Genomic DNA, 25,836 nt, shown 5'->3' with positions numbered 1-25,836 from the left:
ATTTCTGTGTAAAAGGTTTAATGAATTATTTCCGATTTTTTAAGATTTAAATTTTATGTTGTATATATATCACAATATCACACGAGGCTTAATGATCACAATTTTTTTTTTGAAAGCAACGGATAGGGAGATCCACCGGTAATATGTATCCTACTATATATCCAGTTATGAATTGATCATTGCTTTTGTAATGTGTTCCTCCTCAGTTTATTGAAAATTGAAATTGCCGTCTATGGGTGAATTATGTATGTCGACGAGCTTATATATCGCATGGTTATTGTGCAATGCCACAGAGATTTATCTCTTTGGAGCCTGCATCACTTCTTTGAAGCTTCTGAATGGTAAGGACCTGCTCTTTGTTCAATCTGATATGTTGTGTTTTTAATGGACATAAACAGATCAGGTTCTGATAGTTCTTGTTCATTGTTATCTCTTCACATCTTTTATAATTTCTTTCTGATGTAGCTCAGCATCTAAATTTCAGGGATTAGCACAGAACTAATGCCAATTTTTTTATTTTGATGCAGTGTTTAAAGAGCTTGAGTAGAAGTTGGCCCTAAAGAAAACTTGTCAGTTACGATATAAACACACTTATGGTATGAATTACATGTATATATAACATTGACATATTATTTAGTACGAGATTTACATGTATGAAAGTTTTCATACAAAATTTCTTGATTGCCTACAACCCCAGGTGTGCTGATGACAAGTTGAAGAAGATGGCTCTAAGAGTGATAGCTGAAAGCCTTTCAGAAGAAGAGATTGCTGGACTTAAAGAAGCAATTCCATGCGATGGACACCAACAACAGTGGTTAGTCAATGATGAGGTTTTGTAAAACTTGTGTGTTTGAAAAATTATTGTCATGAAGTTAAGGATAACTTGTATGATACAAATTTAATTTGTGGATCAATATGTATACATTTTGTTTGTATAATATAAAGTTTTATTTATTTGTTAAATAGTCTTATTATAAAAATGATTGTGGTTGTGGATATTCAATTATATGTAAATTTTGAGTATTTTTTATAATTTTTGCTATTTAATTAAGAAAAACACTATTTTTTATAAATTTAAAAAGACAACGTTTTTAAGTAATAAAAGACAACGCTTAAAAAACAATGTCTTTGAGATCAACCACAACGCTTTTAAAGCGTTGTCTTTGATATGTGCATTTTTACAACAGCATCTTTAACAACGCTTTTTAAGAACGAATAGACAACGCTTAAAAAGCGTTGTCTTTGTGACCAACCACAACGCTTTTAAAGCGTTGTCTTTGATATGTGCATTTTTACAACAGCATCTATAACAACGCTTTTTAAGAACGAAAAGACAACGCTTAAAAAGCGTTGTCTTTGTGACCAACCACAACGCTTTTAAAGCGTTGTCTTTGATATGACTTTCTACAACACCATCTACAACATCACTTTTTAAGTACATACGACAACGCCAAAAAAGCGTTGTTGTTTAGCTTTTTTCTTGTAGTGGAAGGAACAAGCGCCGACAGCTCATGAGGCAGCCGTTGCCTTGCCAGGCAACGAGCAGCCGCTTCTCGTGTGGCAGGTTCACGAGCGGTCTCATACGAAGCGGCCATTGCTTCGCCAGGCAACGAGTCGCTGCTTGGTGTGCGGTCGATTCGAGTGCGACCACGTTGTTGCTAGGCATGGTAGCGGTCATGAACGCATCACTGCCCGACGAACAACTGTGCATTGCTGCCTCGCCGAGTAGTGATTGCTCACAAGGCAGCCATGAATGCCTCAGGCTTCTGCATGCATGCACCCGATTAATTTTTTTTCAAATCATTAGCCACCATGCATGCATGTGTTTGATTAATTTTTTTATCAAATCAAGCCAATGGTGACAACATACTTGCATGGAAAGTTACTATTTAAGTTATTAATAGCTATAGAAATTTTGATATATAAGATCTTCTTGAATTTATGACTTGATTGAATATCTGAGAAAGTATTTAATTGTGTTTGATGCTCAATTTTAAAATAACTATAGCATCATTGTTTAATTAAAACTTCTCATAATTATACCATGCTACTTGTGATATATTTTTTCCCCCAAATTTAACTAGTTATGCAACTCTATTATACAACTTATTATGGATCTTATCTCTTATATTAGATAGTTATGACAATATTAGTATTTAGTGGATTTTTTAGTACACCCCATGCATTTTTAATATTTGTATGTTATACTTATTTTAACAAGTGTTTTTTTAATAATGAGCCTTATATTTTAGCATCTCAGGCTATGCAAATATTTTACGTGGAAGATCCAATTGATTGTGATTGACATGTTATTATCACCACTGATGCACGAGCGAAGTATAAAATGCAGCCTATGGCAGATATTGATACATATCTTCAAAGTTATATTTGTAATTCTGAAAACTGCAATGAACATGAAGAAGTGGTTTGGGTTCGTGATGATATTACAGGAGTGGAAATTGATAATGATTTATAAGTAAATTTTATCTAGTCTATGCACTTATGTTTAGTCAATTATCATTTCAATAATAGTACAATGAATTTTTTATTCTTTTTATTATCATTTTTAACTTTTTATATGATATAAGTGGGTTTATAATTTTTTTAGTGGGTTATATGATATTAGTAGTAATGCACTTGGAAATGTCTTTAAGTATTGAAGGTTTTTTTATTATCTCTATTTAATGATGTTTTATGATGTTGCTTTACTATTAATTAACACACGTTGTTTCACTGTTGGCTCCCAACTATTGCTTTAGAAGTTGACTTTTGTCAAAAAAAAAAAAGTGTAAATAAATAACCTTCTTCTAGATTTTCTATGGATTGGAAATCTATGGTTTATGTGATGGTAGATGCATTCTTTCTTGTTTCTATAATATAGACAATTTATATGGACATAAAATTGATGATTTATCTGGGAAAAGAGATACTCTCTCTGATAGTAGATGCATTCTTTTTTTTCCTTTGAATGATTTATTATCTATAATTTGTAATTAATTATTGTTTATAGTACGAATGGCTCCTAAGCGTCGAAGTAAGAGGAAATCTCATTTTATACTTCAACCTGCGGTAACTATGCAACCACCAACTATGAGTACAAATCACACTGATCAACATTCAATTGAGCAAGGTATGTTGTGGTGCTTTTGTAGTGCTTAACCAAAGGCTTCTTTGAATGTTGGATTAGATTACGGGAGTGAGGCTTTAGTTCGAGGATGTTTTGATTTTTGCTTTGTGTGCAAGTTTAATCCATTATGTAGGTGTAGGTGTTGATGCCGACGGCTATTATTTCTTCTAGTAGTATGGACTTTCGGGAAAGAAAAGAGAGGTAGGTATGTAACGATTTCCCCAGAGGATTTGGTGTGATGGGATTTGATTTCCGATATGTTATTGCTTCTTGTGATAGCTTTAGATTCATCTGGGCAGTTTTGGTAGGAGGTGATTTCCTTTAGATGTGATCTTGCTTCTTCAAGATAGCTTGGGTAGCACTAATGGATAGCTTTGGAAGATGGTGACTAATTTCGAGGTCAAGCTTGTTTCCTTTTATTAATGGGAGTTCTGGACAGGTTTGAGGGGTTTGGATGGGCTATTCCTTGAGCTTTGTTAACTTGTGTTAGCTTTATATTTCTGTGACAGATTTGGTGGATTTTGAATCGGATCCGAGGTGGTCGTTGTTTCTTTTCATGTTAGCTAAATCTCCTAGACAGATTTGTATATTTTGAATCAACCTCAATATTGTTTTGGTTTTGGAAGATAGCCTTGATCTCTGGATGGATTTGTGTTGAATCGAGGTTCATAGTTGGATTAGGATTTTTCCTTAATTAAGTTGGGTTTGAGTTTAGCTAGTTGTTATTTATGAAATTAGTTAAATTGTACATCACATGATTTGCAGGACTTGGATTCGAGACAAGTGTCTCAACATGGGATCTTTCGGATACTATCTCTATTTTTGAGGCGGGTACTTCTTGCTTTGTTCCTTTTAGTACTTTGACCTTGGTGCATGAAATATTATTGATAAGAAATTATTTTTTTCCTTGACTCCACTCTTATTTTCCTGCGCTTGATACTTCCACGCAATCTTTGAGAAATTCGTTTCCATATCTATACAGTCTCTTGTTGTTGTCCATGATCAGTAGCAGATACTAGATACCATGTTTGTATGCTTTGACTGTTGCTTATTTAGGTACGATATTGAGCATGTTGGCTTCATGTAGCATACCTGTTTCTGCTTATATATATATGATGATTGTTGCATTGTTCGCATCCTGTCATGGCATGCATGTCAACGACCAATTCTCCCTTGCGGTCGAGAGAGTCGTTAAAAAGGGGCTGCATCCTCGGCCACTCAAGAGAGTGGTAGCTGGAGTTGATGCTGCTTGTCCTGTTGTGTCGCACTCGGCCACTCATGGAGAGTGGTAGCTGGAGTTACGAGCAGCAGGGACCCCGTCGCAAATGTAGCTAGTTAGCTACTATGCAACTGTCCCCTCGGCCACTCGTGTGAGTGGTAGCTAGAGTGGTGTACAATCTGTCACTGACCCGGTCTCTCGACCATACAGGGGTCATGGTGCAGAGAGGTGGGCGGGAGTGACCATCCGTGCATACGCTGTTGTTATTATATTTGTTTTAGCTGCTGCTGTCTATATATGCTGTTATTGCTTACTTACTGCTGTTGTTCACATATGCTGATATGCTTACTTGTGTTGAGATATATTCTCATTGTAGATGTTTAGTCATTGGAAATTTGTATATACCTTGCTTATTACCTCTGTAGTTATGAGCAATACTGTAGCAGATTAGTACCAGTTCTGACCTACTATACCTAGCCTAGGATATGATTTCAGGTATGAACATTTATTTTGGTTCTATTGTAGTATCTGATATTCCTCTTATGAGACTGTATACTGTTGACACTCTCTACTTATATGTTATGTTCATGCACTATCTCTTTCTTTACCCGCTGAGTTCCAATACTCACCACCTCGCAATTTGGTTTTCCTTTCGCTAGATCACTAGTAGATGAGTCATGGATGCTTGGAGAGTCCCGGCTGCCAGTCCCACATCACACACGAGGATAGTTTTCTTTTTGGATTTTTGTTACTGTTTGGGTGACATGTTAATTTTGCCTATTTTGCTTTTAAACAAATCACTGTGGATTTTTTTTGGAGTTTAGTCTGGTGGTTGCAGGTATTTTTGTTAGTGTCATTGTTGGTTTTACGTTTGTATCGTTTTATGTCTTCCGCTGCTGTGTGTTTATTTTGTTCCAGCCAAGTGGGTTGTTATTAACTGTGTGGTTGTGCTTATATTCAGCCGTGTGAGCTGTTGTATTATGTTATATGTTTTATTCATTTGTGTCCAGCCGGATAGGCTGTGTATATTAAACTGCGTGTTATGTTGTTTATATTTTGTATATATATTCCAGCCGAGTATGACTGAGGTATATTTTATATGTAGTAATGCTTCATATTGTCGCCCGTACAGGGGAGATCCTGTCGAAATTTCTTCGGACAGGGACTCCTCTGGGGCGTGACAATGCTGCTCTATATACCAAAGGAGTTAAATCTAGCATAACCAGTCCTACTGTAAAGGCCAATAATTTTGAGATAAAACCAATCTTCATTTTCATAGTCCAACAGAATTAATTTGTAGGAGGACCCAATAAAAACCCAAACCAACATTTAGAGGTCTTCCATCATATATGTAATACAAAGAAGATGACTGGAGTGCCTCCTGATGCAATCAAACTTCTACTATTTGACTTTTCTTTTAGAGATGGAGCCAAGGCGTGGTTGAACTCTTTACCTTCAAATAGCATCAACTCGTGGGAGCACTCAAGAAGCAAATAGAGTGGAGTCAAGTTAAGCAGTAACTGCTGTCTAATCAATATATGACAATAAATAATCATGCACTAAGACAAAAGAAACTATAGAGGTCAAAGTAGAAACTACCCACATAATCTGTAGAATATCCTAGCCATCCACAAGTCAAAGGTATGTCTCGAGCTCAAATCCTACAATTATAGGATACGAAGTAGAGCTGAGTATGTATAAATCATTTAATCAACCTATTGATTACTTTAGACCCTTCATCCACCGATCAAATCGATCTATTAATTACCAATCTATTAATTGATTCATCCTTTATTAATTAATTTATCTAAATTAATTATGAGTTAACGATTTAATCAATTAAACTTATTTCATCTTAATTTGATTAACTACTAATCTAATTAATCAATTTAATCCTTAATTAGTTGCACTAATCAATCAGTTAATTCACCTTTAGTAACTTGTCCAATTTTTGATTAATCAATACATATTTTAATTAGCCAAAGCTATACAGAAATCCCAAATTTTAATTAAACTAATTGTTACCTCCCATTTCTTTCTTTTGTTTCTTCTGTGATGGCATTCAACGACGACCAATGGCGAGGAATGGTTAATCGGAGGTCGGTTGCCGAAGGTGATTGTGGCAATGGTTGTTGCCGATTGGAACTACCCATGGCAGTTGTTCGGCAGAACGCACAACATTGCGCATTGTTTGGATAGAATTAATGATAGTGGGGATGCGCAGCAACTCTCGGCGGCAACGAACATGACAGTCAACGGAGACTGATGTACATAGATTATATATATTTTTAAGCATTGTTTGACATACATTTACTTGTATTTCATGAATATAATCTATGTTTATTGCACTATATTCTATTATTATTTATACTTTCATTTTATTTATTCGGAGATATGCTCTTTACTTATTTTTATTGACAGGATGTAAATTGGAGCAAAAATGGAGCAAAGACACACATGAAGCAACTTGTGAAGATCATCAACAGGAGTCGTGCCAAGAGGCACAGTCGTGTGCCCTCTCTCGAAGCAAACTAGGGCAGGTCATGCTTGTAGGCATGGTTGTGCCTCCCACCAGTAGCCAAACGAGGGGCAACCGTGTCAAATAACACGGTTGTGCCCCCCCTTCTAGAGCCGAATCATGGTTTGACCTTGCCATATGGCACAGTTGTGGCCACTAACCAAAGCCAATTCAGAGAGGGGTCGTGCATCTCCATGTCGTGTGGCGTGGAGTCGAGGTCGTGTCCTGCAAAAATGGGTTGTATTGAATCTGGGCAGATTACAGACCAATTTTGAAACGACCATAACTTTGCACTTAGTTAGAGTTATGGGCTATTCCAGATACTAAATTGTATCTAACTTCAATATGAACAACTTTTCTTCAGGTTTAATAGAGAGAAAACATAGTATAGTCATTCTAAATGGCATGGTCGTGCCTCCCATTCACGGTCATTCTAAATGGCATGGTTGTGCCTCCCTTCACCCAGACTGCAAATCAAACTTTGAACCATCATAACTTTCAACTTGGTTGGAGCCACGAATCAATCAAAATATAAAAAATATAGATAATTTCAAGGGCCAAAACTTTGGTTCAGGGTGAAACACAAGAAAACCAGGTTTAAGGGTTAAAACCCTATTTTGACAGAGCACTATAAACCTGGCAAATTTGGACATTTTGGAAGAGGTATAAAAGGGTCAAGAAACTCATTATTTGACTCATCTTGGGTTTGAGACTTTGTTCCTCTCCTTGGAGAACGGTTCTCCCCTTAGGGGGAAACCCTAGAGTTTCCATCTTCGGTGATCCGCATGATCTGTCCACCTCTGGAGCAAGGATTGCAAGCAAGAAGACCGGCGACACATAGATAAGTATTTCTCTCTTCCATATCTTGTGTTTTAGATTGTATGATGCTTAATTTATTGTCTCTTGATTATAAATCCTTTACAATAGAGTAGATTTTTAGATCTAGGATGTAAAAAGTAATTGTGATATTTTTGATTAATGTGTGAAATATGTATATGTCATTTCCTTATTCAATGAAGTGTGTATATTATATTCTATATGTCTTATGCCTTGTAAGTGTTTGATGAAATGTGTGAATGGTGTAAATATATTGATGTGAGGGATTAGTTACCATGTAGAGAAGATATTTTAGATTTAATGACCGAGGGCCCAGTGATATAGGGTAACATTTTAACCAAACTTTCTGAAGTATCACCTTGAATTGGGAGCTAATCCTTTATAAGAGATTAGCTAATTAGAGTTTAATGAGTTTTCACCAATTCTTTGCTAGGAAGTGATTTGTGTAATTGATAAAACCCAATTATGTCATGAAATGGGTATTAAATAATTAAGTATCTAGCCCCTTTACACTAATGAAGCATAGAGATGACTCTGGTCATCTCCCAACTAATGTAGTCAATGCTTGATAAATCTCAGGATCAATTTATGAGTAATTGGGATTTGAGTTTTAAATTCTAAGACTATTAATTGAAAGACAATGCGAGTAATAAAACCTTAATCTAACCTAAACTATAATTGCACCAGAATTAAAAGCAACATCAAAAAAAATATCTAATGAAATGAAACAGTTAACAAAATCTAGAGCATGTAATGAAACCTAAGCTTAGCTATCCTAATTGCATTCAAAGGAAGGGAACGAGCATAATCAAATCAACATTAACAAAGTGATGCAAATAACTACTAGAGGAATTACCGAACCAAAGTCTAAGGAACATTCCATCGAACACATAAAGGGCACCAATGAATAAAGACTAAATGCATAACATCTGAAACATAAACTTGAATCCAATTACAATCATCAACATGGAACAAAGGTAAGCATTCAAATATGGTTCAAATCTAAACATGGAGAGTCTAACATATTGTAATACACTCACAGTCAACAACAAATCAAACATTCAACCATGAAGATCATCCAACAACAAATCAAAACATTAAAAATATGGAGGAACAGTAAACATGAAAATAGGGGAAATAAACAAAATCAAACTACAAGGAATTCAAAGGAATGAACTACTTCAAATCAATCCTAGGAATTTAACGGTGCTTACAACCTGAGTTAAGAACCCATAGCTCAGATCATATCAGATTAGATGAAGAAGAAGAAGAACAGTAGATTGAATCTTGGATGGGGCTTATCAGAGTGGAGATGACTAAGCTGTGGCCAGATCTGGATGAGGAAAGTGGATGCCGAGGGAGGTGAATGACCAATTGAGAGGGAGAACTCTTGACTCTCGACATTGTTGGTGATGGAAGGTGGATCCTCAGAGGATGGCGTTGTAGAATGGATGAGTGATGTGGGATCACCAGAGTCGGAAGGAGTGGTTAAGGAAGGAAATCCCTTAACCTCTAACAGTGGACAAAGCTCCGGTGGCCTTCGTTAAAATTATAATTTGAAAGCCCCCCATCTTGTTTAGATCCTCTGTCCCAAGAATCATGTGTCCTAGTGTTCCCTTGCTGATCGAACGGTCATGGCATCCTCAAGATGTGTATGATATCCTCGTGATGTACATTGTATCCTTGAGATGTGATATGGCCCGTCCGATCAACGAGGGGACACAGGGACACATGATTGTTGGGATAGAGGATCTGAACTCCAAAAGATGAAGCATAATCTCTATTTTTGACGAAGGAACTCTATTATTCTTCTTTCAATCTCAACTGTCTGTTCCATCTCAATCTGAATCAAAGGATGAGAACTCTCCAGGATCAGTTAGTTTTGAATCAACAGCTAAAATTACTCTGAATCTAGTTCAACGGCTACAACCAATTCAAATCTGGATTCAAGACTTCAGATCTTGATCGATGGTGGTGATATATAATCTCTTGACTTGAATGGACCAACTTTTGATAGATGGCTTAGATCTCCTCAAATCTTAAATGGACGGTCCAGATTGTTCCAGAGTTTGATCTCCTCATTTAAAACTATATTTGAACTGAATTTGGCCTGATTGGATTTGTGTCCATGATCCTTTGATATCTACCAAGAATGCATTCTAATATTAGTATCAAATATCACAAATATAAGATGATTTGCAATAAAGCTCAAAAATGAATATAACTTATGAAATACAAATATAAATGCTAATTTACCGCATGAGAATGTCAAAAAGCATGGATATAGGAGTCGAAAGAATACAACAAAATGATAGTTATTAATAATCTAAATCATATGACCAGGTAACCCTCGGTGACAAAGGGTAATCCTTTAACCGAACCTTCTGTTGGGGCTGCAAGGTTGCAAACATAGTCCCACATTGAAAATATAAGGGAAAGATCATGGGTTTATAAGAGAAAGATATTTTCATTGGTATGAGGCCTTTTGGGTAGAGCCCAAAATAAAACCATTAGGGCTTAGGTCTAAAGTGGGTAATATCATACCATTATGGAGATATCTTAATTTTTTTGATCCTAATAATTTGTATTAGAGCCTGGACTGCCAAAAGGTCTAACTGTCGACTGTGCATAAGAGTTATGGTCTAATCAAGCCATGTGAGTATAATATTAACCTCGAACAAAGGAAATGAGGCTCCCATGTTCGGATCAAGAGGATCATACACCAAGCAGGAAGTCCTAGTAGGTTGGTTGAATCTAGGGCCAGGAAGTCCTAGTTATGGCTAGACAATGAAGTCCTAGTAAGTCAGTTGGGCCAAAGGGCATGAAGACTTTCCGCTTGAGGGAGACCCTGCGGTCCTTCGTTTAAGGTTGTAAACATAGTCCCACATTGAAAACACAGGGAAAATATCATAAATTTATAAGAGAAATATATCTTTATTGGTATGAGGTCTTTTGGAGCCCAAAAATAACATCATATAAAACTAAAATCCTAGAGACCATCTTCCTAAGCTCATCTGCTCTCAAGATCATCTCTCCTTCTCTCTCTTGCTCTCTCAACTCTCACACACACTCTCTCTCCTTCTCAACCTTAGCTCTCAAGACTTTTCCCAACCTTCGACCATCTAGATAATTCATCGTATGAAGTTAACTAGTGTTTAATCAATACTACCTGTGGGATCAATATTTTTATTACTTGATAACAACTATGCACTTGCAGATTATACAAGTTTTTGGCACCATTGTCGGGAAATATTCTGATTAACATTAATTGATTAGCATTTGAGTTATTCTAGATATTTCTCTTTTTATATTTTTCTTCCTCTTATTTGTAATTCTACATTTATGTTTTTGTTTCTATTACATATCTATCCTGTTCTGACTATTATCTTTTAGATAGACATATTTTCCTTAAATGAAATGATGTATGCTTCAATTCAAAGGTCCAAACAAATGTCTGCTATGAATTCTACTAATGTCTATTGTTATAGTTGTGATACAATAGGTCATCTGAATGACAATTATCCATTACAATTTGACCATTCACCTAGACAATGGGCTGACCTTCCCAATTACAATCAATGACTCAAACAATGCTGTGAAGCTTATAAAGAGATGGGCTATACAATTGAGAACTACATCAAGCTGCACAATTTGGAAACATAAATAGATGAATTCAACAAAAAGCTTGATATAATGGCCTTATCACACTCTCACATATGCAACCCTGGTTGGAGGAACCCTCAAAATTTTTTTTAGCAACAATTGGGCACAAGGCAACTATGGTGAAGCTATGGAAGCTCAATCTCCATCCCAGGAGGAGAGAATATTGAAAATGTTGGAAAGCATCCAAATCTCACATGCTCAGATACATGAGGAAATCAAGAAAATGAATGCTACGTGCAGTAATATAAGCTCATCGTGTGTTAGCATGTCAACTCGTCTCTCAACTTGGGAAGAGTCTCAGATGAGCAATGATAAGGAGGATGAAGGCACTGAGTCATCAATTGAAGAAGAAGATTTAATTGTGTCTTTCATTATTGTTAATTTTGTTTCTGTTAATGTTGATTGTGATATATTATGTCCTGCTTGTGATTATATTGTGGATGGAAGTGTATGGACTTGTACTTGAAAGTAAAGCCCCAAGAATCACTTCTTTTGGTCGCACAACCACTTGACACAATTGATGTAGCAAGAATTGAATTAGTTGATAATGAAAGTGTAGGGACTTGTGTAGTAATGGCAAAGTTTCACGAATCACTTCCTTAAGTAGCACCACCACCCAAGCCAGAGCCTTCCCTACCCACATTTGGAAACATGCTCGATGATTTACTTTTTTTTTATGATTGGCAGTGGTAAGATTGTATTTGATTTATCTAAAGCTAATAACCACTATTTTTTCAAGCATGTTGGTGACAGGGCATACTTTGCACAGCAATCAAGGAGCAGCCTCGTTATGAGCCTTTGAATGAGAGCATAATTTTTGAGGAGCTAAGAACCCTTTGCAAAAGGATTCTAAAATTTCTGATACCTCCTAGAGCAAGATTTAGATGAATCTAATAAGATAGTTGAGCTAATAACCTAAAACAAGCGCTTCTTGGGAGGCAACCCAAGTTTTTTCTAGTTTTTATTTAAGTTTTTTGTTTAGGTTTAGTTTCTTAACCTAAACTCTCTACTTAATTTCTCTTGTCCAATTTCTTTTTATAGGTTTCAAAGTTATGGAGGAATGCAAATATCAGATAGAGGAGTATTTTTAGCACATAAATGCCTCAATCATTTGGAACTCATCACTTGATAATTTCTCTAACTTTATAACCTCCTCCAAATCACATTTCTAGTTTTTATTGAGATAATAAAAAGTTTAAGTTTGTGGGATGTATTAGGGTTAGATTAGTTTTCATCATATTTCTTTTTTTCATAATAATTTTTTTTCTAGTTGCATCATTCATCACATCATGATTATTTGTTCCTTAATACAAAAATACTAGTACGCTTATTCTAGATTTTATGTGGTTTATTGTTGACTTATTGTAGGTCTCAGTAAGCCGGTAAGAAAGGGGTAAATTACCCTGTAATACAATAGAACAATTTTTTCCTTTTTGAACTTAGCAAGAATATAAGTTAGTTATTCACAAGCAATTAACATTAAGAAATAATAACAACTTAAAAGAAAAGAGGCACAATAGTTACTTGGTTACAACCTAGGTGGTTGTTAATCCAAGGCAGTTGAAAGTTCAATGAAAATCTCCTTCATTGAAGGTAGAGAAACCTCTTATACTCTTTGAAAGCTCAGAAGTAAACTAGGAATTGATTACAGAAGTTATTGTTTAATTCTTATCTTCAGAGGCTTTTTTATAGCTCTTGAAAAATCTTATCCATGGCTTGAAGACGCCTCTAAGATGGTCCAAGGAGCCTTCAATGAGACAAGTTTTATCATCGAAAGTAAAACTTTATCTTCGGCTAAAGGGTATTAAAGGCGCCTCTAATTGGCCAGAAGACGCCTTCGACACTGTTCTTGTGAGGCACCTTCCAAGTCATTGAAGGCGCATTCCATGAGGTAGATCAACCTTTTAGCTGATCTTTGTTCACGTAGGTGATGCTCCGGTTAACCGAAGTTGAGCTCATCCAAATCTAATTCTGACATTCTTCTCAAGCAGGCTTCCTCCTTGGCTTCTCGTCCCTCAAACATTACACACGTCCTTCTCGTCCACTAGTGTACTCTTCCACAACTTCTTATCCCTCGGATGCACCGAGCCCGTCGGCTTCCTTCTTGTGGCATCTTTCTCATTTGCTGCATCTGTAGCTCGACTTCTTGTGCTCCTAAGTTCCTGCATACGTAGACACAAAGTATCAAAACACAACATGACCTAACTTAATTTGGTTGACCATATCAAAACTACCACGAGATACTTAGAATGGTGATGACATGTTTAATGATCTATCTTTTTCTGTCTATGATAGCATGAAGTGAGCAATATTTTACTGTAAGAGTTTAAGTATTGACCTTGTTTTAGGATCTCTTTTCACTTTTCCTAGTTTTGATGGTAGATAACTCTGAAAATAATTATGATTCATAGAACTAAACTAGTACTTGTGTTTCTAAGGTGACTTCTTGATTACATTTTAGTTATTGGATGATCTTGAATCATGGTAGCTCATTTAGAAAAATCAAAATCTCTATATTTGCATTTATATATTTGCATTTGTATTAGTGTTACACCTTTAAAGCAAAAAAAAAAATATATCATTTGAATAAGAGATATAAAATAGTTGTTATAAGTGAAAACTAACAATTTACTTCTTTGAGACCGAGTTAGGTTACTAAAAAAAATAAATATTATGTTTCTCTTGATTCCAAGTAGTCCTTTGAGACCTTATATAGTTTTAGAGATATGAACCATGAGTGTTGTTGGTTAGTCCTAGGAAAATCGTACCGGTTCCACTGTACAAAAATTTTGTACAAGTGTCGAACCTTTCCTTAAATAACCTATTGTGTTCTTTAGAAGTTAAATTAGGAATCACAGACGGAACTTAACATCATTGATTCCAAATTTAACTTATCTGTTCTTGATGGTTTAGATTTGGATCGCAAGCGAAACTTAACACTATTGATCCAAATCCACCTATGTTATTAATTCCATTAAATATTAATTTCCAAAATTGGTTTCCAGGATTGCATGGCAAGGCACATGGCCTTCTTGGATATGGGAGCAACCACCACCGCCTAGACAAAGCCTTTTAAGGAAAGCTAATATTTAATTTCCTTAAATAACTCTAGGTTAACCAAAAAGAACAATCGAATCACAAATTCGAAAACAAAGAAAACATAAATTTGAAACAAATATGAAAACTCTAGAATCATATGCCTCTTGTGTTTGGTATTTCCAAAAATAACTATACAAAAAAAACTAGTATGATGCGAAAAATAATTACTAGTTATACCTTTCTTTGTAAGCAAATAACCTCTTGATCTTCTATCGTATTCCTCTTCTTATCCCGGACGTTGTGTGGGTAACGATCTACCGAGATGAGATTCCACCTAAGCTGCCTTCTTCTCTAAGCAAGATTCGGCCACCACAATTCTCCAAGAGAAGTAGAGGTCCGACCACCACCACCAAGCTCCAAGGGATGTTAGAAACAAAGCCTCCTTTCTCTTCTTCTTCTCCTAGATAGAACCGGCCATCAACAAGAGCTCCAAGAGAAGATGAAACCGGCCACTAAAGAAGAAGAGAAGAAGAGAAGAAGAGAAGGAAAAACCTCTAGGGTCGGCCACACCAAGGAAGAAAAGAGAGGAAGAAAAAGAATAGAGTTCTCTAGCCATGAAGGCACCTCTACCACCTCTTTTATAATCCTTGGCCTTGACAAATAAGAAAATTTAAATAAAAACTTCTTTATTACTTTGCCATGAAAAGGAAAATTTAATTAATTAAAATTAAAATCCTTTTCACAATTGTAATGACCGGCCACCTCTAATTCTCCATCAAGAAAAGTTTTTATTCACAAGAATTAAAACTTCCTAATTTGTTTCCGGAAATTTATAAAAAATTTCTCCAATAATTTTTTTTCCCTTCATGGTGGATTATAAAAAAGAAATTTTATAAATTAAAATCTTTCTTTTAAACATGTGGATGATTTCCAAAAAGGAAAGTTATCTCTAAAAATTAAAATTTCCTTTCAATCTACAAATAAGGAAAGATATCAAATCTTTTCTTAATCTTGTGTATAAACTTATAAAAAGGAATATTTAATTTTTAAACTCTCTTTTAAATCATGAACATAGTTAAAAAGGAAAGTTTTCTTAAAATTAAAATTCACCTTTCAATCTACAAATAAGGAAAGATTTCAAATCTTTTCTTAATTTTTTGTAGAAAGCTATAAAAGGAAAGATTTAAATTTTAAACTCTCTCTTAAAACCATGATATCCACATTAAGGAAAAAATTTAAATAAAAATAAAATCCCTTTTAATATGGTCGGCCAATTAACTTGGCTCAATCCTTTGATCTTGGCCGACCCTAGCTTGGGCTTCAAGCTAGCTTGTGTAGGATCCAAAAGAATTTAGATATCTCCACAATAGCATGATATTGTCCACTTTGGGCCTAAGCCCTCATGGTTTTGCTCTTGGGCTCTACCCAAAAGGCCTCATGCCAATGGAGATATCTTTTCTCTTATAAACCCATGATCTTTCCCATGTGTTTCCAATATGGGACTATGTTTGCAACCTTGCAACCCCAACAATCCCCCCCTCAAACAAAGGACCATAGGCTTCCCACGACTGATCCTCGACGTCTTCTGGTCCACTAGGACTTCTCGCCTGGCACCCACAGGTCTTCGCCTCTCCACCACCCACCTACTAGGACTTCATTGCCTAGCCTAGGCCAGGACTTCCCGCACGTGTGTCCGGTTCCTCTTGATCCGAACATAGGAGCCCCACACTTTCTTTGTTTGAGGTCAATATTGTACCCATGGCTCAGATCTATCAGTCCAGCTCTTGTTGTAAGTGACCTACCTTACCTCCGAGTCGGCTCGATACCACTTGTTAGGACCAAAAGTAGCTAGAGGGGGTGAATAGCTCGTCGTGGTCTAGCTGCCTTGCGTCTTTTTCAAGAAATGCACTGAGAAACGAGTAAACACGCCTCAATATCATGTTGCTTGGTATCCACCTCACAAGAGGTGACTAATCCAAGGATCCACACCAACACACACACCCTCCACTAAATAAAACTCTCCTTTATGGTAACTACCAAGGGCGGAGAAGCCCTACAAGACTCAATACAAGAAGAGAGGGAAAGGATACAAGAAATACAAGCTTGCAAGCTTACAATGAGTATAAACCCTAACCCTAGCTTCTCTTCTTGGCTTTGATCCGCCTCTTGACTTGGAAAACTTCCAAGATCCTTCAAGAACTGGCGATCTGAGCTTTTTGAGTGCTGTGGAGGAGCTGGCGAAGATCTGAGATGAAACGGTGAAGAGATGCCGAAGGAAATGAACGCCTGCGGCCTTTATCGACGCCAACGGTCGGATCCCGATCGATTCGAATGTTCCCAATCGATCGGGGAGGCTTTGGATCGATCCACGGATCGATCCAGAGCGCCTATGCTGAAAGTCCGATCGATCCACGGATCGATCAGGGATCAAGCAGCCCAATCGATCCACCGATCGATTGAAACATCTGGATCGATCCACGGATCGATCCGACCATTTCAATCGATCAATCGACCGATCGATTCAGCCTCGATCGATCCATCGATCGATCCAACACTTGGTTTTGCCCAAACCAAGTTCCAAGCCTCTCAAACCAACATCCGGTCAACCTTGACTGTTGGTACATCATGCCTAGCATCTGGTCCTTGACCTGCTAGGACTTCCCACCAAGTGTCCGGTCAATCCCTTTGACCCACTTAGACTTTTCTATTCATGCCAGTATCCGGTCACTCCCTGACCTACTTGGACTTCCACCAGATGTCCGATCATCTTCATTCATCTGGATTTTCCTGCACGGCTTCACTCACTGGGACTTTCACTAGCTTCACTCACTAGGGTTTTCCATCTGCCTAGCTTCACTCACTAGGGCTTTCACCTGGCTTCACTCACCAGGACTTTCACCTAGCTTCACTCACTAGGATTTTCCTTCTGCCTGGCTTCACTCACCAGGACTTCCTTGTCAAGTATCCGGTCAACCTTGACCTACTTGACTCTTCTTATTGTCAAACATCTAAACTCAAACCAAGACTCAGCTTGGTCACCCAGGTCAACCTTGACCTGAGGGATGTTGCACCAACAATCTCCCCCTTTTTGATGTTTGACAATACCACAATAACACTTACAATACCACATGTAAGTTAGGCTAATCCTATAGCCTCAATCTTCATGCCACTAGGTAATGAATATATAAATTAAGCTCTTCATTCTCCCCCTACGAGGGCACACTCCCTCTAGGTAATGAAAGCCTAACTTACACCCATTCATAGGTCCTTTCATTCTCCCCCTATTGGCACACATCAACCCATCTTTGGGCACACATCAATCCATGCCCCAATTTTGGGTACACATCAACAAATCCATTTGTTGACGACTCTCCCCCTGAAGAGTTACTCATCATTGTTCACAACATCACTCGTTGTGATCAACACGATAAAGAAGGTCCCATACCCTTCATTTATCCTTAACTTCTCCCTCAATGTAGACAGATACCCAACCTTGAGCATTATCTAACCACTTGAGTTCCCACTTGAAATAATGAGGATATCCACTCCCCATTTCAAGTTCAAACGCTCAACCTTAAGCATGTTCTTAACGGAAGGTTAACCACCTTCCAAGGTTCATGAAAAATAATTTTCATGTCTTTAAAGAGTCCCTCCCCCTAAAGACATGGTGGTAACTTCTGTCATTGCACCAACAATGACTTGGAATCCCCAAAACTTTAGGAAACCCAATTTTAGAAGTTTTGAGGTTCAAATATTCAAAATTTGAAACAAACCTCAACCTAAACTTCTACTTAGTCTTCGTTAACCAATCCATCATTGTTTTCAACATGAAAACACCCTTTGTATGTATACAAATGTATTTTAGGGGTTTGGAATGGTTACCTAGACTCAAAGAGGTTCAAAGATGCTGAAATCAAGCCTACCCAGCCAAAATCAGATCGATTGGAGTTGTGATCCAATCGATTGAACCTTTCCGAATCGATCCACCGATCGATTCAGATTACCGGATCGATCGGCTGAGATTCTGCTCGCGGGAGACTTGCCTTTTGAATCGATCCACGGATCGATTCGGCACTCAATCGATCCATGGATCGATCGAGTTCCGATAGTTGCTGAAATTCCATTTCAGTCAACTGAAACCCTAGAAAATTCTACAAAATCCAAAATCATGAAATTTCGTGTAGACATTATTTAGTGCATATACTATCAAAGAAAAATAGTTTTCTATGAAAATACATCATATTTTCAAAGATTGACACAAACTTGAAAACTTGCAAAAACTTTAGTGTTTTTCTTCAAGTTTGTGTTTAACTATTCAATGGTGATTACTATCAAAAGATAGCCTTCACCAAGGTTTTCCAAAAACATTTTAAAAACATTTTCAAAACCAATATCCCATCATGTTCCTTGGGCATAATGCACATGACTTGTACATTAGCTTTCCCAATGATGGGAAAACACATAACTATGTGTTTTGATGAACCTAAAACTCAAAAGAATGCACTAAATCAACGTCTTGAGTTTTGTTCATCTTTCTAACATCTCACTTGTATCTAATGTGCACTAAAACACATACAAGTCACCTTATAGTCCTTGTGAGATGTGAGATTTTAGTTTTGCCCTAATCTAGGGATCATGCATATCTAACTAGGCATTCTAGAGTTATTAGACATCCACCTAGGAAGTCACTTGTTAAAAAGTGTTGTTGAATGTCATTTGTCCTTAAGTACAAGGAATTAAACTTAATGCATGATTATGTTATGGCATACATCAAAAGGAGATAATTTTCAAAAGAAAATATCCTATAACTACATGATGTATGAATGTCATGACATGGTATTTTTGTTTTTTTTTCATAATAAAACAATGAATGCAAAAATAGACATGATGTCATGGCATATGATGGGCAAACAATCATGGCAAGATTTAGCATAAATAAAATATACCTAGATTATCTATCTAAGCATCCTTAACCACTTAGCTAACTCAAAATACCACTAGTTTTAACTTAAACCTAGATTGCCCTAAATTGCTCCAAGACAATGCCAAACCTTAAATTGGCATTTCTAATTCCCTTGATAAATTTATGCCAATTGAAATTAAGCATATTCCTCAAATGTTGGCATATTTCATTTTTCACACAAGAGCAGCACTTTTAAATTAAGGCCCGGATTGCCTTAAATTGCCTAAGAACATACCAAAATCCTAACTTGATAGTTCTTATGAATTTCCCAATATGTGCCATTTAAGATTAAAATCAATTCTTCCACCATTAGGCACATTTTACTCTTTCAAGGAGTAAATAATAATTCCATTTCATTTTCAAAGGTTAACACAACCTTGAAAATGCTCCTTGAGTGTCAATTTCCTCAAAGTTGGGTTAACTACCCTTCTAATCGGAGTTGACACTCTCTAACCCATTTATGGGGTAGAGAAAATGCTCCTAGGAACCCAACACCTATTGGTGCTCCTTGGATGCTCTAGGTATTCACTAGGGATAACTTCCCTAGATACCTTCCTAGTGACCTTGTTTGGCTTCTTAGAAGCCTTGGTCACCTTTTCTAGGTCAACTCTAGGGATAGCCTCCCTTGTGACCTTGTTGGTGACTTTCTTAGACTTCTTAGAAGTCTTAGTCACTTTGGTTGCAAAGATACTTATAGGGATATCTTCCCTTGTATCCTTGACTTGACCTCTAGACTTAGGGTTTGTTCCATAACTATATGGAACCCTATGATAACTAGGCACATCCTTTTTAGCTTTGGGTTTGTATCCCAAACCTCTATAGTCATTGGATGACTTTTGTACCCCTAAACCTAGGTTATGCTCATTTTGCCCTAATAGGATATTTTTCAATCTTTTTAGGGTCTTTTCTAATTTATCAAGTCTTGACCTCAAGACTTGATTTTCCCTTACTAAGTCCTTAGTATTTGATTTTTCATTTGATCCATGAGCATTTTTATTCTTGGGCTTGTATCTATTATCCTTAGTGTTTTTGCCCAAATGTCTATCTACCTTCCTAACCTTAGGTTGGGTAGTCTTGGCATGTAGGGCCACATGCTTTTCCTTAATGCCCTCATGCTTTCTATTCTTATGGTAAATTGCATTAAAATGATAAAAATTTGAACTATCATGCTTTTTACCATAACGTAAAGGGGTAGGCTCAATAAATGTTACCTTCTTCTTTACCTTGGAGGCTCCCCCTTGACTAGTGCCTCCTTGAGCCTTGACCATCTTCTTCCCCTTGGGGCATTGACTTCGGTTGACACAAGAAGCACACAATGTGCCCCTTGCTCTTCTTTGTCCCGGGGGTGGTCTCCTTGGGCTTCTCCTTTCCCTTTTGTGTCACTTGACCCTTCTTCTTGGCCAAGTTGGGACACTTGCTCTTGTAGTGCCCACTTTCCCTACACTCAAAACATATTATATGATTTTTATTTTTAATTGAGGCATTTATACCTTCTTGTGTAGGGATGACACTTGCTCCTCCATTTGATATTTCTTGAATTTTGGAGGTGGAAACTTCTTCATCCTCTTCTTCTCTTGACCCGGATGTGGATACTTCTTCTTGCTCCGGGGTCAAAGAAGATCTCTCCCCCTCAATCCTAGAGGTGGAGGCTTCCTCATCTTCATCTTGTTCATGGAACAAGGAGTATGCTCCCTCCTTGTTCTCTTCATTGCTTTCCCTTGAAGATGAGGCTTCTTCTTGGACTTCATCTTCGGAGGTTGAGCATCTCTCAACCTCGGAGTCCTCCTCTTGATCTTGCTTCAATGAGTCGCCCTCTTTGGATTTTTCTTGATCTTGTACAGTGAAGGGGATCTCTTCATGGAGCTTGATCAATTTGTTCCACAATTCCTTTGCATCTTTAAATTCTCTAATTTTGCAAAGGATGGTGCTTGGCAATAGATTGACCAAGAGCTTGGTCACTTTGTCATTGGCCTCGCACCTTTGAACTTGCTCTTGGCTCCACTTGCTCCTCTTGAGAACTTTGCCCTTTGAGTTTGTGGGAGCTTCAAAACCTTCCATGAGAGCAAACCATTACTCTATCTCCACCATTAAGAAGTTTTCGATCCTTGATTCCCAAAGATCGAAGCTTGTAGATGTGTATGGTGGAGGCACCCTCGTGTCGAATCCGAGTCCATCTCGGAATTCCATTTGAAGTTGAGCTTCTTGTGATGAAGTCTTCGACTTGTAGAATTGCTCCAACTTCTTCACCCTCTAGCTTTGCTTGTTTTGTTTACCCCTTCCGGCGATGATTCCGGTGAAGAGCGGCCTCGCTCTGATACCACTTGTAGGATCCAAAAGAATTTAGATATCTCCACAATAGCATGATATTGTCCACTTTGGGCCTAAGCCCTCATGGTTTTGCTCTTGGGCTCTACCCAAAAGGCCTCATGCCAATGGAGATATCTTTTCTCTTATAAACCCATGATCTTTCCCATGTGTTTCCAATATGGGACTATGTTTGCAACCTTGCAACCCCAACAGCTTGGTCGGCCCCATTAGGATGGGTAAGAAGGTGGGTATAATTCTCTATATACAAGAGGCTACGATAGGGACCGAGAGGAGGAATTAGTTTTGGTCTCCTGATGAAATTAAGCTTCCCATGTTCGCCCCGAACACATAACTTAATTTCATCAATAATAATTCATATCACTAAAGAATTATTATTGAACTACTGCACCAATCCCAAATTACATTTTGGGCTCCTTCTTATTATGAGTGTGTTAGTCTCCCTTTGTTTAAGATGTCAAAGGACCACTAATTAAATGAGTTACTGACAACTCACTTAATTAATATCTTAGTCCAAGAGTAGTACCACTCAACCTCATCGTCATGTCGGACTAAGTCCACCTGCAGGGTTTAACATGACAATTCTTATGAGCTCCTCTTGGGGTCATTCTCAACCTAGATTACTAGGACACAGTTTCCTTCTATAATCAACAACACACACTATAAGTAATATCATTTCTCAACTTATTGGGCTTATTGATTTATCGAGCTAAATCTCACCCTTTGATAAGTCAAAGAAATAAATACTAAATATATGTGTTTGTTATTATATTAGAATTAAGAGCACACACTTCCATAATAACTAAGGCCTAGTTCTATTATCAAGTCAGTATAAAAAGAACTTACCTAAAATGGTCCTACTCAATACACTTAGAGTGTACTAGTGTAATTTATTAGTCAAGATAAACTAATACCTAATTACACTACGACTATTCCAATGGTTTGTTCCTTTCCATCTTAGTCGTGAGCAACTGTTTATAATTTATAAAGAACTGATAACATGATCTTCTGTGTGTGACACCACACACCATATTATTTACAATATAAATTAATTGAATAACTATACTTAACAAATAAATGTAGGTATTTGACCATTGTGATTCATTATTTTTAAATAAATATTTATACAAAAGCTAGGCTTTTAGTATACACTCTAACAAGTGTGGTAGGTAAGTGTCTATCGCCAAAAGTATAAGAAACACAGTTTTATGACGACTTGACTAGGCTTAGAGATTGAAACTTGAAAAACTTAGATAACTATTACACTAAGTATAGAGAACTATTTATTAGGTCATACTCAAATAACTTTTGTATCTTGCTTATCAATGAAATCATTTGATAGGATTAGATTGATACGCTAGAGATTATGATGCACTATTTAGCAGCAGGAGTCTAGATTGTAGTTTTTGCTTGAGAACAAGTAAATGTTTAAGTTTGGTGGTGTTACGAGCATAGATTACATATATTTTTAGGTATAGTTTGATATACATCTACTTGTATTTTATGAATATAATCTATTTTTATTGCACTCTATTCTATTACTATATCATACTTTTATTCTATTTGTTCGGAGATCTGCTCTTTACTTGTTAAGTTTTTCTTTGGTTTAACTATTTTTGAAAATTTAAATATTTTTAAAAATAACCTTAAATTTTTTAAGGCAAGTTTAAATAGTTTTTTTCTAGAAAAATAAGCTTTTGAAAAAAATTTTACTAATTTTTTTATGAAATCTTTTCATAAAGCTGAAATAAGTTTTTGAATCTTTTACTTAATTAGGTTTTACAAAAAGCTAAGTACTTAAAGTGTTTATAAAAATATTTTTAAAGCTAAGTACTTAATTAAAATTTTTATCAAAATCTTTTGAAAGCTAAGTACTTAACTAATTTTATAGAAGAAATCTCTTTTGAAAGCTAAGTACATAACTAAGTTTATGTTTGAAATTTTTCAAAACCTAAGTACATGACAAAGTGTTTTTTTAAATCTAAGAATTTAGCTAAGTTTTTAAGGAAAAAGTTAAAGTCTTTAAGTATACTTTCAGAGATACTAAATCTTTAAAAAGATATCTTTCAAAAATAAAGTATTTTCAAAAGTCAAGTTATTCTTCAAGACTTTTACATAAATGCTATGTACTTTCAAAACATAGTCTATTGAAATTGTCTTTAACTCTCCCTTGTCAAAAGTTTTTCAAACTAAATTTCTACTATCTCAAAAGCAGAATTTGTTTCAAAGTATTTAAAAAACTAAAATGTTTTATTTTGAAATTAAGTATTTTTTCCTTCCCTAAATTATTTTTGATATATATTAAAGGGGAAGAGAAGATTCAAAAGTTAAGGGGAAGATAAAGTTAAGGGATTAAGGGGGAGCTAACAAGTTAATTCTTTTCTTTAAATAAATGAATCTCTTAACTTTTGCTATATGATATACTTTTACTATATGTTACTATATGTTTTACTTAATTTTTGAATATAATTGCCATAATAAAAAAAGAGAGATTGTTAGTGCAGGGAGTACCAGACGATTAAGCCTAAATTTTGATTATGGAAAAAGGGTTCAAAAGTTAAGATGTCTTGTGATGTAACTATTAGAACCCTTGGAGGTCGGTAAGAGGGAGATGTGAATGACCTGAAAAAGAAAACAATACCTTTCTCGTTCTTTCAACTCAAATTAAAAGCAACAATAATAATAACTTAAATTAACAACTAAAGAGACGAGACACACTATTTACTTGGTTACAACCTAGGTGGTTGTTAATCCAAGGACAATGAAAAACTCTAAAAGATCTCTTTCGTGTAGACAAAGAAGCCTCTTACAATCGTTAAATTCTCAGACAGTTGTTAAGAAAAGAATATAGGAGTTGATTGATTATTTCTTAGGTCCAGGGGTCTTTTTATAGCCCCTGGGGAAAGTTATCCGTGGTTGGAAGGCGCCTTCAATAGGGTGGAAGGTGCCTCCAGCGAGGCAGCAGTGGATAAACGTTTATCCACTACCAACAGTAAAATTCCTGGTCGAAGGTGCCTTCCGAGGCTGGAAGGCGCCTTTCATGGTTGGTTGAAGGCTCCTTTAGCCCTGCTGAAGGTGCCTTCCGCCTAAAGGTCGCGGAGGTGCCTTCAACTCTTGTTGAAGGCACCTCTAGCAGCTCCATAATTCCATTTTAGCTCTTCCACTGCTCCGATGGCCTGGGTGATTTTGTCCAACCGAAATATGGCTCACCTGAACCTAATATTTGACCTTCTTCCTTAAGCAGGCTTCTGATCCGGCTTCTCGTCTCTCGAAAAATTCGCGCACGTTCTTCTCGTCCACTGGTGTACTCTTCTACAACACCTCGTCACTCGGATGCACCGAGCCTGTCGACTCCCTTCCCATGCCATCCTTCTCGCTAGCTGTGTCTGCCACTCGACTTCTTGTGCTCCTAAGCTTCTGCACACTTAGACACAAGGTTCAAACACAATAGGACTTAACTTAAACTTGGTTGATCACATCAAAACTACCACGGAGTTCCAACACTAACAAGTGTGACTGAGCTTGTAGAAAAATTCTAAGTGCTCTTAGGCAAAAGTCCTAGTGGATTCTAGGCAGGTGGAAAATCCTACGGAGAGGTAACCCTATGTCATAGGGGTAGATAACCTTAGGTTATGGAAAGTCTTAGCTGTGGTTAGACAATGAAGTCCTAGTCCGGAGGACTGTGCAAAGCCTTGGTGGGTCGAGGGCATTGGGTGAAATCCTAGAGTTAAGGGCCCTAGGTGAAAATCTCGGGGGGCAGGGACACCGAGTGGAAGACTGGATGGATCGAGCTCGGGTGTTCAGCATGAAGTCCTAACGTCTCGAACGCAGAGTAAAAGTTCAGTCGGTTGGAAGATCAATCTGGCAAAAGGTAATTTTTCCTGAGAGGAGCAAGTGAGGATGCGTTCCCCGTTGAGGGAACAGTAGGTGTCAGTTTGACCTAGGGTTTTTGAGAAATTTAAAAGTTAGACCAAATTGTACGAAGGCTGTTGAATAATTTATTATTCATATTTTATTGTGTTAACTTTGTCTTGCAGGGTATACTTTGTATTTGAACTAATATATCTTGCAGGAAGTGAGATACACAAAGAAATGCTCAGATGAATAGTGTCTGAGGCACCCCCAGGGTTGTTGGAGGCGCCTCG

The sequence above is a fragment of the Zingiber officinale genome, chromosome 11A, assembly GCF_018446385.1.
Source record: "Zingiber officinale cultivar Zhangliang chromosome 11A, Zo_v1.1, whole genome shotgun sequence".
Taxonomy (NCBI): Eukaryota; Viridiplantae; Streptophyta; class Magnoliopsida; order Zingiberales; family Zingiberaceae; genus Zingiber; species Zingiber officinale.
The sequence above is the reverse complement of the archived record's forward strand: the minus strand, read 5'-3'. Positions refer to the sequence as shown.